Raw genomic sequence first — 15141 nt, 5'->3', positions numbered from 1 at the left:
CTCAAAGGTTTATTGTGAAGATTAAAAAGATAGAAGTCAAAGCATTACTTAAATGTGAGTCACTATCATCTTCATCATCATCATCATCGTCATCATCATATTCTTCTTATAAAATCATTCTCATGTCAAATGATGAAGTTCAAATAGAAATGTTCTTTATTATTACAGAAAAAAAGTGTTTCTGTTTTTGGTGGGATTCAGAAAGAAGTGTCCCTGGCACAAGTCTCTGTCCTAACATGAATAATTTACATTTAATATTCTATAAAGTATTACAAATATGATTAAAATGACTTTTGTAGGTGAATAAAAGTCTAAGAACATATGATCGTGCTCTGTCAGTTCACTGAAAGATATTAATGAGAATGAGGAGAATGAGGCCAGGAGAGAGGAGAAAGAATTCTGTATGTGGTTAGGGTCTAGAACAAATTTAAAGATGTTAGTCAGAGGGAAACCTCCAATAGCAGAAAGTATGATGGGAATGACGTGTACCTCATTCTCTTCTCACATGCTTCCAAACTCCTCAGCCAGATCTCTATACTCTGAGTGTTCTTCATGTCATGTAATTTCAGATTTTGAGCCTTCTTAATGGCAACATCCATAAAAAACAGTTTTAAGAAATAATATTATACCTAGGAGATTGTGGAAGTTGTTCCGTGTTCAATAAACATCTCATTATGTTACAATTGGTCTCTAAAGTATTTTGAAGTTTGTGTTTGTAATATGGATATTTGTTATTTGTCAGTCCATGGAATGTAAAGCATGTCTGCCATATAATTCAGCCTCCAGGTCATATACTGTGAGGTATTCACTAAGTGCTAATATTTTGTGTTCAGCAGTGACATGCTGCAACATCTCCATCATTTCCTTGATTCATTTCCATTAACTTTTAAGTCCAGAGTCTTTAAGGAAAAATCTACATGAAGAGCTAAGGATGGCACTTACATAGAGAGCTTGGATGCCTGGGAGGAAAGTGATGCTTTCCACAGTAATAATGAAATTTGTAAGGAGGAAGCATGCAAACTCTTCAAATGAAGGAATCACACCTTTGCTTTTCTTTATATGCCTAGCACTCAGCACAGTACTTGTCACATAGTAAACATTTACTTGTAGACATTTCTGAAGATAACTCCCTGTACAAAGAATTTATTTGTCTACCCAAGGCAAAGGTGGGAGGTACAGTGAAAAGAGCACTGGCTTTCACCCTGGAGGCAAATTCTACCATTGTGCTCAGTACCTGCACAGTCTTGAAAAAGTTTCATCCTCTTTTTTTCCTTAGTTTTTCCAACTGTAAGATGAAGGGGTTGGACCAGGAGACCTCAGAGTTCCTTTCCAGCTCAAGAACAATATTCCAACATTTCTTCAAGGATCAGCTTAGATTTTTTTCTCCCCCATGAAAACTTTGGCAATTTATGAGTCTCCCGCTTCAAATTTACTATATTTTGTTTGGCTCTCTTTTTGCCTCTATCACCTTTTCTATTATATATTTTCTATTATATATATAAATATCTATATATTTCTATTATATCTATTATATAATAATATATTATTATATTATAATATTAAATAGTCTATATTTCTATTCTCTCTTTTCGTTAATAAATCCCCTGGAAATGAGAATTGTATCAATTTCCGTCTTCTCATCCTCAGAACTACATATAGAATATTATTCATCTTTATCAACTATTTGTTCAATTGTCTAGTCCAAGGGTGGAGAGCCTGTGGCCTTAAGGTCTCAGATTCCCCCCTCCTATCTAATCAAATTTTTATTGTGTTTGTCCTTTGTTTTTGAAGAGGACCATGATATCAGAGAAATGATGACATGATCTGCAGTTGACTTTGTTTTGAGTGAGGGAGGGCTGTGCAAGGGCACCAGCCTCACTTTCTTCTCCTCGGTCAAATTAAATTAAACAAAAGAGAACAAACCTCAAAACTCAGCCACCACATCAGAATGCTAACTCATGCTTAAATGAGGAGTCCGGTCTATGATAATCTTGGCAAGTGGTCAGTCAGCCTTTACTTGGGAACCCCTAGTGATGTACCACTCAGGAGATACAGAAGCAGTCTATTCCTCTGAGATCATTCTAACTGGGGCAGCTTCCCCCTTTCCCCTTCTATCAAGCTAACACTGGATTCTAAAATTTCCATGGTCTGTTTACAGTCTCATCCCTTGAAATTAATCCATCATGTCTATGACTGTTTTCCAGATATTTGAAGATGAATATAATGCCCCTCCAAGTCTTTTCTTCTCCACGTTAAATATCTCCAGATTCTCTGACCAATTCTAGGATAAAATAGTTTTAGAAGCCTCTCTGGATACTGATTTCTCTCCTCAGAATCTGTTCCAGCTTCTAATTGTTCTTCTGCAGTTATGATGTACAGGACCGAACATCACATTCCAGCAGGGATCCTAATGGGTCAAAGGAGAGTTACTATTTCACCTCTTTCATCCTGTATACAATATTTATGCCAATGTAACTTAAGATGACACTAGGTTTTGGTTGTGTTGTTTCATATTTTTTGTTTGATTTTTATTTGTCACATCACAGTTCTGACTTGCTTTGGAGGAACAAGGCATTGACCAGAGCCTACCCCAGGTCTTTCAGCCAAAGCTGCTGATCCACGATGCCTTTTTCATTCTGTCCTCATGTTGCTGACTTTTTCTGGGCTTTCATTTATCCTTATTCTGCTTTATCTTATTACATTTGACCTTTTGAGGTCTTTCTATATTCCTGCTTTCTTTATTCAACATACTCACTGTATTTCCCAGCTTCCCGTCCTTTTCAGATCTGATAAGCATGCTGCTTATAACCTCCCAAGCTAATGAGAATACTGTTGAAAAGAACCATGATGCTAGATGTTTCCTTTCAGGGCCAACCAGCCCATTAAATCTGACTTTCTGACTCTCATTATTCTGGCAGGCTCAAATCCACCTAATGCCTTTAACATTCAGCCCATAGCTCTCTACCTTGTTCACAAGGATTCTTACTGTGAGAAACTTTGTTATGTTTTTTTTCTGAAACCCAGGTGCATTCTATTTGCTGCATTTCTCTGATTTCCTGGTTGCGTAACCCTTTGAACAAAAGGAAAAGTGATTTCCTTAGTGTGACTTGTTGATACATTTGGAAGAGAAAACAGCTCTGTAAACAGTTACACCTCCCACTTTGTCTCATTTCCCTGGCTTGAGAAAGGGGACATCAGAGTTTCATTGAGGTGCTTGCCCCAATTTAAGAAGCAAATGCATAAAAGCATAGAATTGGTGACAATACAGTTTTGAAACAGCAAAGTTTCTGCCTTGTAATAGGAAATGAGAGTAAGAGGAGAAAATACAATTGAGTCTAGAAATCTGATCTGAATTCTTTCTGAGTTGTTGAAGGGTAAGGTAGATCATAAAAAGGAAAGGGGGATGGAATGTTTATTAGGCTGAATAAGCTAAAGAAAATTTAACATTAAAGAAAATATACAGATTACTATGAAGTAAACCAATCCATGTAAATTTAGCAAAAGCACTTTCCAGACACCTGTTTGGAGCTTTTAAAATCTGATTAGAGAAAATTAGCACCTGAATACGGACTTGATTTTTATATGTCACAAGGAGAGTTCAAGTACAGGTGCTTTATTTGTCATTAAGAGATGTTTCTTCTTTTTTTTTCAGCTTTGATCACATACTAAGAGGAACTTGGTGACCTGGAATCTATACTTTCTCTTTGGTATGACTGATGGCAAATTTGGTTTCATTTCCCTAGCACCTAATTCAATACTCAGCACATAGACACTTAACGGTGCTCATTTATTTTTTGAAAAGCATTAGTTTTCTCATGGTTGCCTATCACACTTTTGAATCTAAAATATGAAAGGGAATTTCAACTGAATCTCATTTGTTTCAAGGATACATTATATATACACACATGCATATGTATATATACACATAAATACACATATATACATACATACACACATATGTATGTCTGTATACACACATATACACACATATTACATATGTGTGTGTGTGTGTGAACTTGATATCCTTTCTATGTAGGTATCTCCTCAGATATATTTTTAGGATCAATTCATTGTTGAGAGGCAGATTTTGACTTCATGTAATAAAAAATACCCTAACAATTAGAGTCATCTCAAAGTAGAGCTAGGTGAGTTGTAAGAAACTGAGTTCTACCTCCCAGGAGGGATTTAAACCAAGGCTGGATGATGACCTATGGGCTAGGGTGTAGTGAGCTGGGACATAATGACTGATGAAGTCAATTCCAGCCCATATCTTCTATGGGTTGTTTCATGCCAGAAGAAACGATAATGTTTCTTATTAACTGAGCCCGTGAATGAATAAATGAATGAATGAATGAGTGAAAAAACACATATGAAAAGCATTGTGATATGTGTTGAAGATAAAAAATAAAAAAGAAAGCAGTTTCTGCTCCTAGGGAGCTCACCTTCTAATGGCAACATATGTGGAAATTTTCAGCTTCAAGTCATGAAGTTCATATGCAAACAGGAAAGCATGAACCTATGCGAATGAGCTTATCTGTGGATGGGTGGAGGGAAGCTGTGAATTATGGCAGGGCTTAGACTTCATTTGTTTTAATTTGTTTTTATTCTGAACTGAATAACACCAAGTACATGGGCACTTCCATATGCATAGTAGAATAGAAAGAGGTTGTACAAGAAATGACATATCTTTATTATGAATAGCTTGGTTTTACTTATAAGCATAAAATAAATTCCAATGATTATTTTCATAGCTGTCTTGCTTGTCTATGCTTCTTTCTGGTTTTCCTTCTAATATCTTCTCTGTACTTTTTAAAAGAATGGCTCAATGACCCCTTTTTTATTGGCTATTGCCCTCATGAATCCTACCACCACCTACCACCACTCAGGTGTGTGTGTATGTGTGTGTGTGTGTATGTGATAAAATAGCTCTTGCAACATACATGTATAGTTGAACAACAAAAAAAAATTCCAACTTTAGCTAAAGTCAAAGATGTGTCTTATTCTGCATCTTCCTACCCACTAAAAGGAAAATAAAATGCTTTATTCTCAGTCCTCTTGATTCTTATTTGATCATTGCAATGGGAATAATCATTTAAGTGCCTAATATGTGCTGGGTACTTTACAACGTGAGTTGTAAATATCATCTCATTTGATTCTCACAACTATTTTGGAAGGGAGGTGCTATAATGATCCCTATGTTACAATTCAGAAAACTGAGACAGAGGTAAGTGACTTACCCAGGGTGACGCAGCTCATAAGTGTCTGAGATCAGATTGGAATTCAGGTCTTCTTGACCTCAGACCCACTTCCGGTCTGCATTACATGTTCCAAGTCTTTCAAGGGTGTTTTACTTTATCTTGAATAAATTGTTGTCCATCTATTTGCTTAATTCTGCATTCATTTATTTACTGGTCCTCTCAGGTGTCTCTGAAACTGTCCATTGCATTTCTTGTGGCCCAGAAACATTCCATTACATCCACATGCCATAATGCGTTTACCTGGGCAGCCTCTTTGTTTTCAGTTCTTCACCACTATGAAGGAGTTGCGATAAATATTTGTAACTGTGGGTCTTTTGGGGTAAAGGCCATTAGTGCTACTGCTGGGTGAAAGGGTACACAGAATTTAGTGACTTTTTGGTCACAGTTCTGAATTGCTTGCTAGACTAACTCATAGATCTACCACTAGTCAATGAGATACTTGTTTTCCCAAAGGGCTTAGACATTGCAGAGCCAGAGAGAGAGAGAACTGATCTGAGAAGACTTCATGAAGAAGACAAATTATGAGGTGAATTTTCATAAAGTCAATCAGTCGTTTGCCAAAACATTTATCAAGGGCCTACTACGTTTCAGGCACCGTGCTTAAACTCTGGGGATGCAATGAAGGGTAAAAGACAGTCCCTTCCTCTCAAGGAGCTCATAGTCTAATAGGGGAGACAACATTCAAACAACTGTACAGACAAGCTATGGGCAAGATAAAATGGACTTAATCAACAGAGAGATGGAACTAGAATTAAGGGGAGTTAGGAAGGGCTTCCTGTAGGAGGTGGAATTTTAGCTGGGACTTGAAGGAAGCCAGAAAAGCCAGGTGGTAGAGATGAGGACGGAGAACGTTCCAGGCATGGAGAAGAGCCAGATAAATTGCCTAAAGTTGGGGAAGAAAAGAAGAGATGATAATAATGACAGAGATGTAAGAAATAGAAAAACATGAAGGTTGAAAAGGGCAGGGCATATGGAAGAGGAAATAATGAATTTAAGGGGATAAACTCTGTCATATTTTGATTAAGTTCAATTTAATTTCATGGAACATTGGAATCATATATAAATGAGAAACAGAGGCTGGCAAAGGTAAGTGATCACGGTAGGATTTGAACCCAGATCCTCTTGACTTTGATTTACTCTCTAGGCAGCATCTATTAAGTGCCCACTACCTTCCAGGAATTTTACCAAGCTCTAGGGATGAAGAGAGATGAAAAAAAGAAAGAAACAAAAAGAAAAAAACTTTTAAGACCTCACAGTCTAAAGGGGAAGACCATGCAAATGACTACATGCAAACAAGATATATAGAGGATTCATTAAAGATATTAAAGCTTAGTTTTCAGTTGGATTTTTGAAATCAACAACAGTTGTACTTTTGATCCATTTTCTTTGTTCTTTCTTAATATTATAATAGCTGAGAGAGCCTTGGACTTAGAACAGATGACTTGCCTTTTGGTCCTGCCTCCCCTATTGCAGCATGTGATCTTGGACAAGTTACATAAAACTCATTAAACCCAGTTTCTTCATCAGCAAAATGGGGATATAAATACTTGCCCTAGCTACCTCTTAAGACTGTTCTGAGCTGCATCTGAGATTGATGCAATCTGTGTATAAAGATTAATATGTAAAACACATTATGACTATTCTACATGAACGTTACTTTTTATTAATGAATTTTAAGGGAAGGGAATAGGGCTAAAGGTTGGGGAGGGCAGCTTTCTCCTTTTAGAATTTCCTCATTCAAAGGATCACAGGATGTAGACTTAGAAGTGATTGTCAAAATCATCTTGTCAAATATCTTCATTTTACTGTTGATGAAGCTGAAGTTCAGAAAGATGATGTGGATCACCTGAGGTCACACAACTATGTATCACACCCTCCTCCTCCTCCTCCTCCTCCAAGCAATCAACTAACACTTCACAAAATCAACCACATGCCAGATGGTGTGCCAAGACAAGAAGGAAACAGTCCCTCCCCTCAAGGAACTCACATTCTATCAGGAAACTAGAACCTGGCAATTGAGCAAAGGAAACTCAAGCTTTAATGTACTAGCCAGGACTTGTCCTCATTCTTTATTCTTCTAATTTTACCAAAGTTATTTTAAAATCTAATCAGTTGCTCCCTGGTGTTAACTACTCTGTCAAACTTGGTCTCATCACAAGTGTTATGAGTGTTCCTTTTAGCCAAAGTGCTTACATTTCCTAAGAAAATTAAATTTCAGAGAGAGAAAGAGAGAGAGAGAGAGAGAGAGAGAGAGAGAGAGAGAGAGAGAGAGAGAGAGAGAGAGAGATCAGAGCAGAGAAAATTAAAAGGGTCTTCAATGGGCATGCAGAGAGTGGGTGGTCTCTACTCACCAAGCACATTTAGAATCAGAATACCTGAGTTTCAATCCAGGCTCTGCCTTTTCCCACCTATGAGATTTTATGCAATGTAGTACTTAATGCAATGTAGTCTCATTTTCCCTGTTGTGAAATGAGGACCATAACCCATTGAGTTCCCCTTTATTTATAAATCTGTAAACCTATGAGGAGGAGGATGGGGAGGAGAATGAGCAGTATGAGGAGAAAGAGGAGAGCCTCCTTTAAATACCATTTTAAAATTTTGCCAAGCACTTTATAAACATCTCATTTTATCATGCAGTAATTTTATTATTTAAGAATTTCCCATTCAAAAATAATGTTGTCACCATTTCAGGTAAATCATGGGCTAGTATGAAAAAGGGAAAATATAGTCATTTAGCCCTCGCTGAGATCTAGCAGACCACGTGCTTTTCTGAGATCATTTAAAACATGACTTCAAAAATCAACTTTGTAAGTATAAGACTGGGAGCACATGGATAGACATGGTTAGTTTGTCCGAAAAAAAATTAGTAGAGCACAATTATGATATGAATCAACAGGGCAATATGGCAACCAAAAAGTCAATAGGACATTAGGTTGCACTAAAATTATATTTTTTTCCAGGACTTGGGAGGTTATAGTCCCACTGCATTCCACCCTGGTTAGACCATACCTGAAATAACATGTTCAGCTCTGTTGCCATTAGCAATCTCATTATTCCAGAAAAAGCATTTAATCAAAATATAATTTGTATATCAAAAATAATGATTCTCATTCAACTTCTGCATCATCCCCTTCCAAAGCTGGAAAAATACCTCTTGGGGTTGGCATGTATTTTCCCATCTCCTACATCCCAAAGGGAGGTCTAGGTAGGAGGAAACGAAGAAAAGATCTGATCATAAATCTCAACACAAAGAAGAAAGAGTGATAGCTGATCCCAAACAGGACCTGCTAGAAGCTGTGACTTTGTCCCATGCTGCGAGGGTTTCCAAGACTGTGATCCCATGGCTATTTCTTCTCTCTGACACTTGACCATTGACTTGTTTGGATGGAATTTCAGTTATTCTTTATTATTTAAGCATTCTGCCTTCTCTACTAGAGGAATGGGAATCGTAGGGCCATACATTTAGTCTTAAAGGATCTTAGATACTATAAATTCAAACTCCCGCTTTATACAGATCAGGAAAATGAGTATGGGTTAAGGAGTTTGCCAAGGGTTACATAGTTGCATAGTCACATAGTAAGTGTCCAGTTGAAATTCAGGTCTTCCTGACTGCAAGTTCATTAGAAAGATCCTCCCTTTACCTCCCATTCTTCTGCTCTTTACCTTGGAGAAAAGCCTTTTGAGAGATATAATCCAGGAAGCTAGCAAATCATTTTGCACTTCTTTAGGACTGGGTTGAGTTCCATGGCCTCTGAGGTCCCTACTACCCCGAGACCCTGTACTGCTAGAGTGTTTCCATAATGTATACAAGAGACAAGAAACATCTTGCATGTGTTTTCAGACTTTTTCAAGGTATTGATAAGTTTGCTAACTTGTTTTTTCTCTAAAAAATTATAGTTGTCATATGGAATGGTTCTCTGGGAGAAAAAGGAACAGGGATACATACATGCAAGACTATGATAGTGCAAGGAACAGAAAATGTCAATTAAATCTTATTTGAAAAAAGAGATCGTTAGTAAATTTGGAAACAAGTAATTACAGTCTGGCCTCATTTTTCCAGGGATATGCTACATCTCTTGCCTCAGGGTTATAGAAGTATCCTAAAGGACCTGAGGGTAACTCTGCACTGACTTAAACCTGTATTGGTTGTATTTACTTCCTGCTTTTAGGTACCAATAACTAGTAACCTGATTACTCACAATTTAGTATTGATTAGCTTAGAAACAGGAACACTTATTTCAAAGATATTGAAAAATAGAATTATAAACATTTCCCCTCATAGCTCTTGTCCACACTCTCTCCTACTCCACTTTAGTCTCTAGTGGGAGTAGTCTAAGTCTTAGTTTGGTGCCTACCTAGCATTGGTCTCACCAAGGTCATGTTCAAATGTAGTGTCTCTGTGGGAGTCCTTGTCTTAGTTGCTGATGTAGTGAGTCCCGAAAGTCACTCTTCATGGATGTTCCCTCCTCCCCAGGGCATTGATTTTGGTCTAGTTGCAAAACCTAGACTTTATGATTAGAGGACACCTGGATGCTCCCTCTCTTGGCATTGAAAACAAACAAAAATAAAGGATTAATAAATAAAGGTAGAGCTGAATTATAAAAGTAAGTGAAATCAATAAATCATTATTTGATTTTTAAAAAGAAATAAAACCAAAATACTAGTATCAAAAAGTGAACTCATAATTTTTTCAAACAGAAATTATATGAAGGTATTTCACTTAATTTTATATCAGTAAAACAAGAAAAACTAAATGAAATGAGTGACTATTAACAAAAATATAAATTTTTCAAGTTAACAGAACAAGCAATAGAAGACTTAACCTAATTTAGGAAACAAACTTGAACAAATTATAAGTGATCTCCTAAAGACTCAAAGGATTTACAAATGAATTCTCTCTAATATTTAATCAAAAATTAATGCCAATACTGCATAAACTGTTTGAAAAAGTAGATAAAAAAATCCTACCAAATTTCTTCTATGATCCAATGCAGTTTTGATTACTTAAACCAGGAAGAATCAAGAAAGAGAAAAGAAAAATATCCCAAATGCATTATGACAAGAAAAAACTAAATAAAATATTAGTAAGGAGATTACAGCAATATATCACAAAGATTTATACTGGGAATCCGGAGCTGGTTCAACATTAGAACATATTTTATGATATATCTTGTGATGTTATGTTATATTACATTTATTATATTAATTATATTTTATATCAGGATAAATTATAAATATGATGGACCATATTAACATCAAGAACCAGAAGAAAAGTCATTCAATCAATGTAGAAAAATGCTTTTGACAAAGTGTAAGTCTAATTTCTGTTGAAAATCTGTTAGAAAGCATCTGAATAATTGGAGCTTTCTTTATCATGTCAAGTAGTACCTATGTAAAACAAAGAGCCAACATTATCTTTAGAGGATAAATTAAATACCTTTCCAGATTTACATAGCACTGTGTGCCTGGCGCTGTGCCAAGCACTTTATAAATGCGATCTCATTTGATCCTTACAACAAACCTGGGAGATAGGTGTTATTATTGTCCTCATTTTACAAATAAGAAAACGGAAGCACTTAAAGGTTAAATAACTTGCCCAGGGCTGCATAGCTAGTGCCTGAGGCCAGATTTGAACTCAGATCTTCATATCCCCTGCTGCTATTCAATATGGCTTTAGAAATACTAACTAAAGCAGTAAGACAAAGAAATTGAGAAAAAAAGCATAAGCAATAAAGAAACTAAATTGTATCTTGTCTTTCAGATGAGATGATGATTTACTTAGAGAACCCTAGAGAGGCAACTATAAAATAAGTGAAACAATTAACAACTTCAACATTATTGCAGGAAATAAAGCAAACTAATGCAAATCCCATTGGAAGAGATAGAAAGAGAAATTCTATTTAAAATAACTACAGATAGCAACTAATATAGACACAATCACAAAACACTTATTATACTCATAAAGACAGATCCAAATAACTGAAGAAATATGTATTGTCCATGAATAAGCCAGGCCAATAAAATAAAAATATCAATTCACCTTACATTAATTCACTTATTCAGTGTCATACCAGTAAAATTACCAAAAGAATAGCCTATAGAACATCATCACCATCATCACCATCATCATCATCATCATCATCTCGAAGAACAAAATGAATGTCAAAGAAATTAATAAAAATGGAAAGGAAAGGGGGTCTAATAGTGCCAGATTTCAAAGTATGTCATTAATAATTAGAGAAATGCAAACTAAAATAGTTCTGAGACACCACCTCATACCCATCCTATTGTCAACCTTGACAAAATAGGAAAACAACTAATGCTGGAAGAGCTGTGGGAAAACAGATCCATTAATGTTGTGTTGAGGGAATGGTGAAATGGTCCAGCCATTGTAGGAAGCAATTTGGAACTATTCCCATAAGGCTATTAAGCTGTGCATACATTTGACCCAACAATATTGCTACTAGATCTTTATTCCAAAGAGATCCAAAAATGAAGAAAAAGTCTCATATGTACAAAAATCTTTACAGCAGTTTTATATGAGTATATGATAGCAAAGAATTAGAAATCTAGGGAGTGAATATCATTTGGTGAGTGACTGAACAAAGTATGGTATATGAATGGGATAGAATGCTATTTTTCTATAAGACATCATAAAGGGGGTGGTTTCAGAGACTCGGGGAGAAGACTCATATGAACTGATGCAAATTGAAGTAAACAGAACAAGGAGAAAAATCACAACAATATTGTAAAGACAAACAACTTTGACAGATTAAAGAACTCTGATCAATGAATAAGACCAACTACAATTCCAGAGAACTAGTGATTAAATATACTACTCACCTTCATATATAGAGGTGATGGACTCAGAGTGAAGGTGGCATTTATGTGATTCAAGATTATTTGGGGGGTGGGGTGAGAGTGGACATAAGTTTTGTTTTTCTTGCTTTCTCAATGAGGGGGAAGACACCACGGACAAAGGGAGTTGGAAGGGAGAGAATTTGCACCTGAAAATGAAATGGAAATTTTTAAAAAGTTCTCTAACTTACCTGTACATTGTAGAAGCTAGATAACCACTTTCAGGATATGTTACAGTAGGGATTCCTTTCATGTGAGGGCCTTTCAAATCTAGACTTCTACTTGAGTCCCTTCTAACTCTCAAATTCTGTTTGCTTGGTATGAATTTTTAGACTTTGCCTTTAATCTTTTTTTCTTAACTAATATCCATGTTTCCAAATAATTCTCTTTGCTACAATTCAGCAATTCCTCAAGGATTTTTTTCATTCACTCTTACTTGAACCACAAGGATACCCAATTTTAATTGTGCTGTGATTAGTATCACATAGTAATTGACTTGTGACAGAGAGGAGGAGTGCTCAAAAAAGAGAGGATCTGTCTTCAGAAGCATCACATCCATCAAATTGTTTTATAGGATACTGATAGACTCTTGCACTGTTGCAACTCTAGGAATAAAATGACTTTTACAGAAGAGAGGACACCATTTAGATGCTTCATATTTTTCAAATTTAGGATAAATGGAAATAAGCATAATAAGAGCATAAGGAGACAAAATATAGAATTTCTCATTTCTGACCTTTATCTGTATTCACACGGATCTAATTAATTTGTGTCTTGGGGAAGGGGCAGTCTGATCAAGGGAAAAGATGAGGGTTACTGAGTTTTGGCCTTCATCTAGTATAACAAATCGCATTTATCTTTAGGAATGCTGAATAGTCAAAGGCTGCCAAAAGAAAAATGTAAATGCCCTATTGAAACTCAATTTGCAATAGGACATAAATGGAGATTGATGGGGAATGCCAACAGCAGACACAGCATGTTGAGGTACACCACTCAAACACTGAGTGCCTTCATTTGCCCCCCAAAGCAATGAAAACCAGTCAGAAATGAAGCCTCAATGAGTTACCCGCTAACCTATGGGAGAGACTAAACAGACATTTGAAATCATTGCTCTTTAGGGTTGAGAGCAGGTAAAATTCTTCATATTTAATATGAAAATAATATTTCAAAAGAAATATTTAATATTTTAATATTTCAAAAGAAACTCTTGAATAGTACAATTTATGTTTGCTGTTAAGCAGGGTGAAAGTGTGGTTTCTAAAACAAAGACAAGTTCATGTATTCAGAGCCAGAAGGGACCTCAGAAGATATCTTGCCCAACCCCCTCATTTTATAAATGAGAAAACTTAGCACCCAACCACATGGGCAGTGCACCTGTTGCTTAGCAGAGAAGGTATTTGAACCCAGGGCCTCTGATTTACAAATAAGAACTCCTACTATGGTACAAAGCTGAATACTTCCATGCAGTTTCATCTCTATAGATATATTTTCTGTGAATTCAGACTTACAAATCTCTATAACTGGGAAGGCAGAGTATTTTTTGCTTAAACAGCATTGAAATTCAAGACAGAGGCACTCAGTTTTGAAACCCAGCCCCCTCCTGTGAACTAGAACAAGGTACTTAGCCTCCCTGTGCCTTTGTTTCCTCATCTATAAAATAAGGAGTTTAGATTAGAAAACCTTCAGGGTCTCTCCCTTATAACTCTAAATCCTTCAAATCTGCAAACTTAGTATATAAAGTATGATTCTCTATTATGTGGTAACTAGATGGTACTGTGGACATAGTAATGACCTTGGATTAAGGAATTCCCCTTTGGTGCTCAAGGAGGGAAAATAAGTGAAAATTGCTATGTTTGGGGGATGCAAGGTGATCCGAAATATGCCATGTCTTGTTGAAAATCTTAGCCTACATCTCTAAAAAATGTCAGTATCCAACAAACTCATGTTGCTATTCTAGACTCATCACCAGAGTCTAATGCTCCGGAGGGCTCTATATCTGAGGCTGAGACTGCTCTTAGATCCTGTAAAGATTTAGATTGAATTCTCAGATCTAGCGGGAGGGGAAGAAGGAGAAGAATTAATAACAGAATCATATGTGATTTATTTTATGTAGAGTGAGATAATTTTAACCTGTAAAAGAAATACATTCTAGAATGTTAGATCTTCAGTGCTTCAACCAGTGTATAAAATCATCCTCCATCAGGGCAGCCCAAACCAACTCATACTTTTCTATCCTGAGGAATCCTTATCCATACTCTTCCATTGATTCTCAATAGAGGAGACAATTAATATGCTACAGACCTCCCTCTATGTCTTTTTGGGTTCTGGGGTTGTCAGTGGACCATGTGAGCTGTTCATTTGCTGCTTGCCTTCTCTCACTGGGCACCCTAATTTTCTTATTGTACATTTTATCAGTGATTATACTTACATTGCAGAAATTTAAATCTCAGAATTGCAAGGGACCTCTCAGACCAGTTCAGCCAACCTCCATCTGGCTAAACATTCCCATGACATTCTCAAAACATAAGCATTCAACCTCTGCTTAAAGACTTCCCAATACTACTTGTTTGCTCTACATCTGCATAACTCTGTTGGTTTGTAAGTATTTATTCTTCTTATGATCATTTATGAGACACCCCACTGCTAGTGTCATCCCTCCAAAAACTACCTTCCATTGGCTCTGAATTTACCTTGAATATTCAGATTTATATAAATACTGTCACATGCCCTTCCCTTAGAATACAAACTTCTTGAAGGCACGGACTTTTTTTTCTCTTCCTTGGTATCCCCAGTACTTGGCAAAGGGCCTAGAATACAGTAAGCACTTAATAAATGCTTAAATAAATTTCTAACTGACTGATCCTTATAAGAAGTTTAGATCTTGATCTTTACAACTTTGAACAGTTTTCTCTTTTAGACCAAACAGATCAAGTCTAAAATCTACATGACAAACCTTCAAACACTTGAAGACAGCTGTCATTTGACTTTCCTCCCTCCAAATCGCAAGTCAAACCCTAAATTCTCT

This window comes from Notamacropus eugenii, chromosome 6, assembly GCF_028372415.1.
Source record: "Notamacropus eugenii isolate mMacEug1 chromosome 6, mMacEug1.pri_v2, whole genome shotgun sequence".
NCBI lineage: Eukaryota > Metazoa > Chordata > Mammalia > Diprotodontia > Macropodidae > Notamacropus > Notamacropus eugenii.
This window is presented reverse-complemented; position numbering follows the sequence as displayed.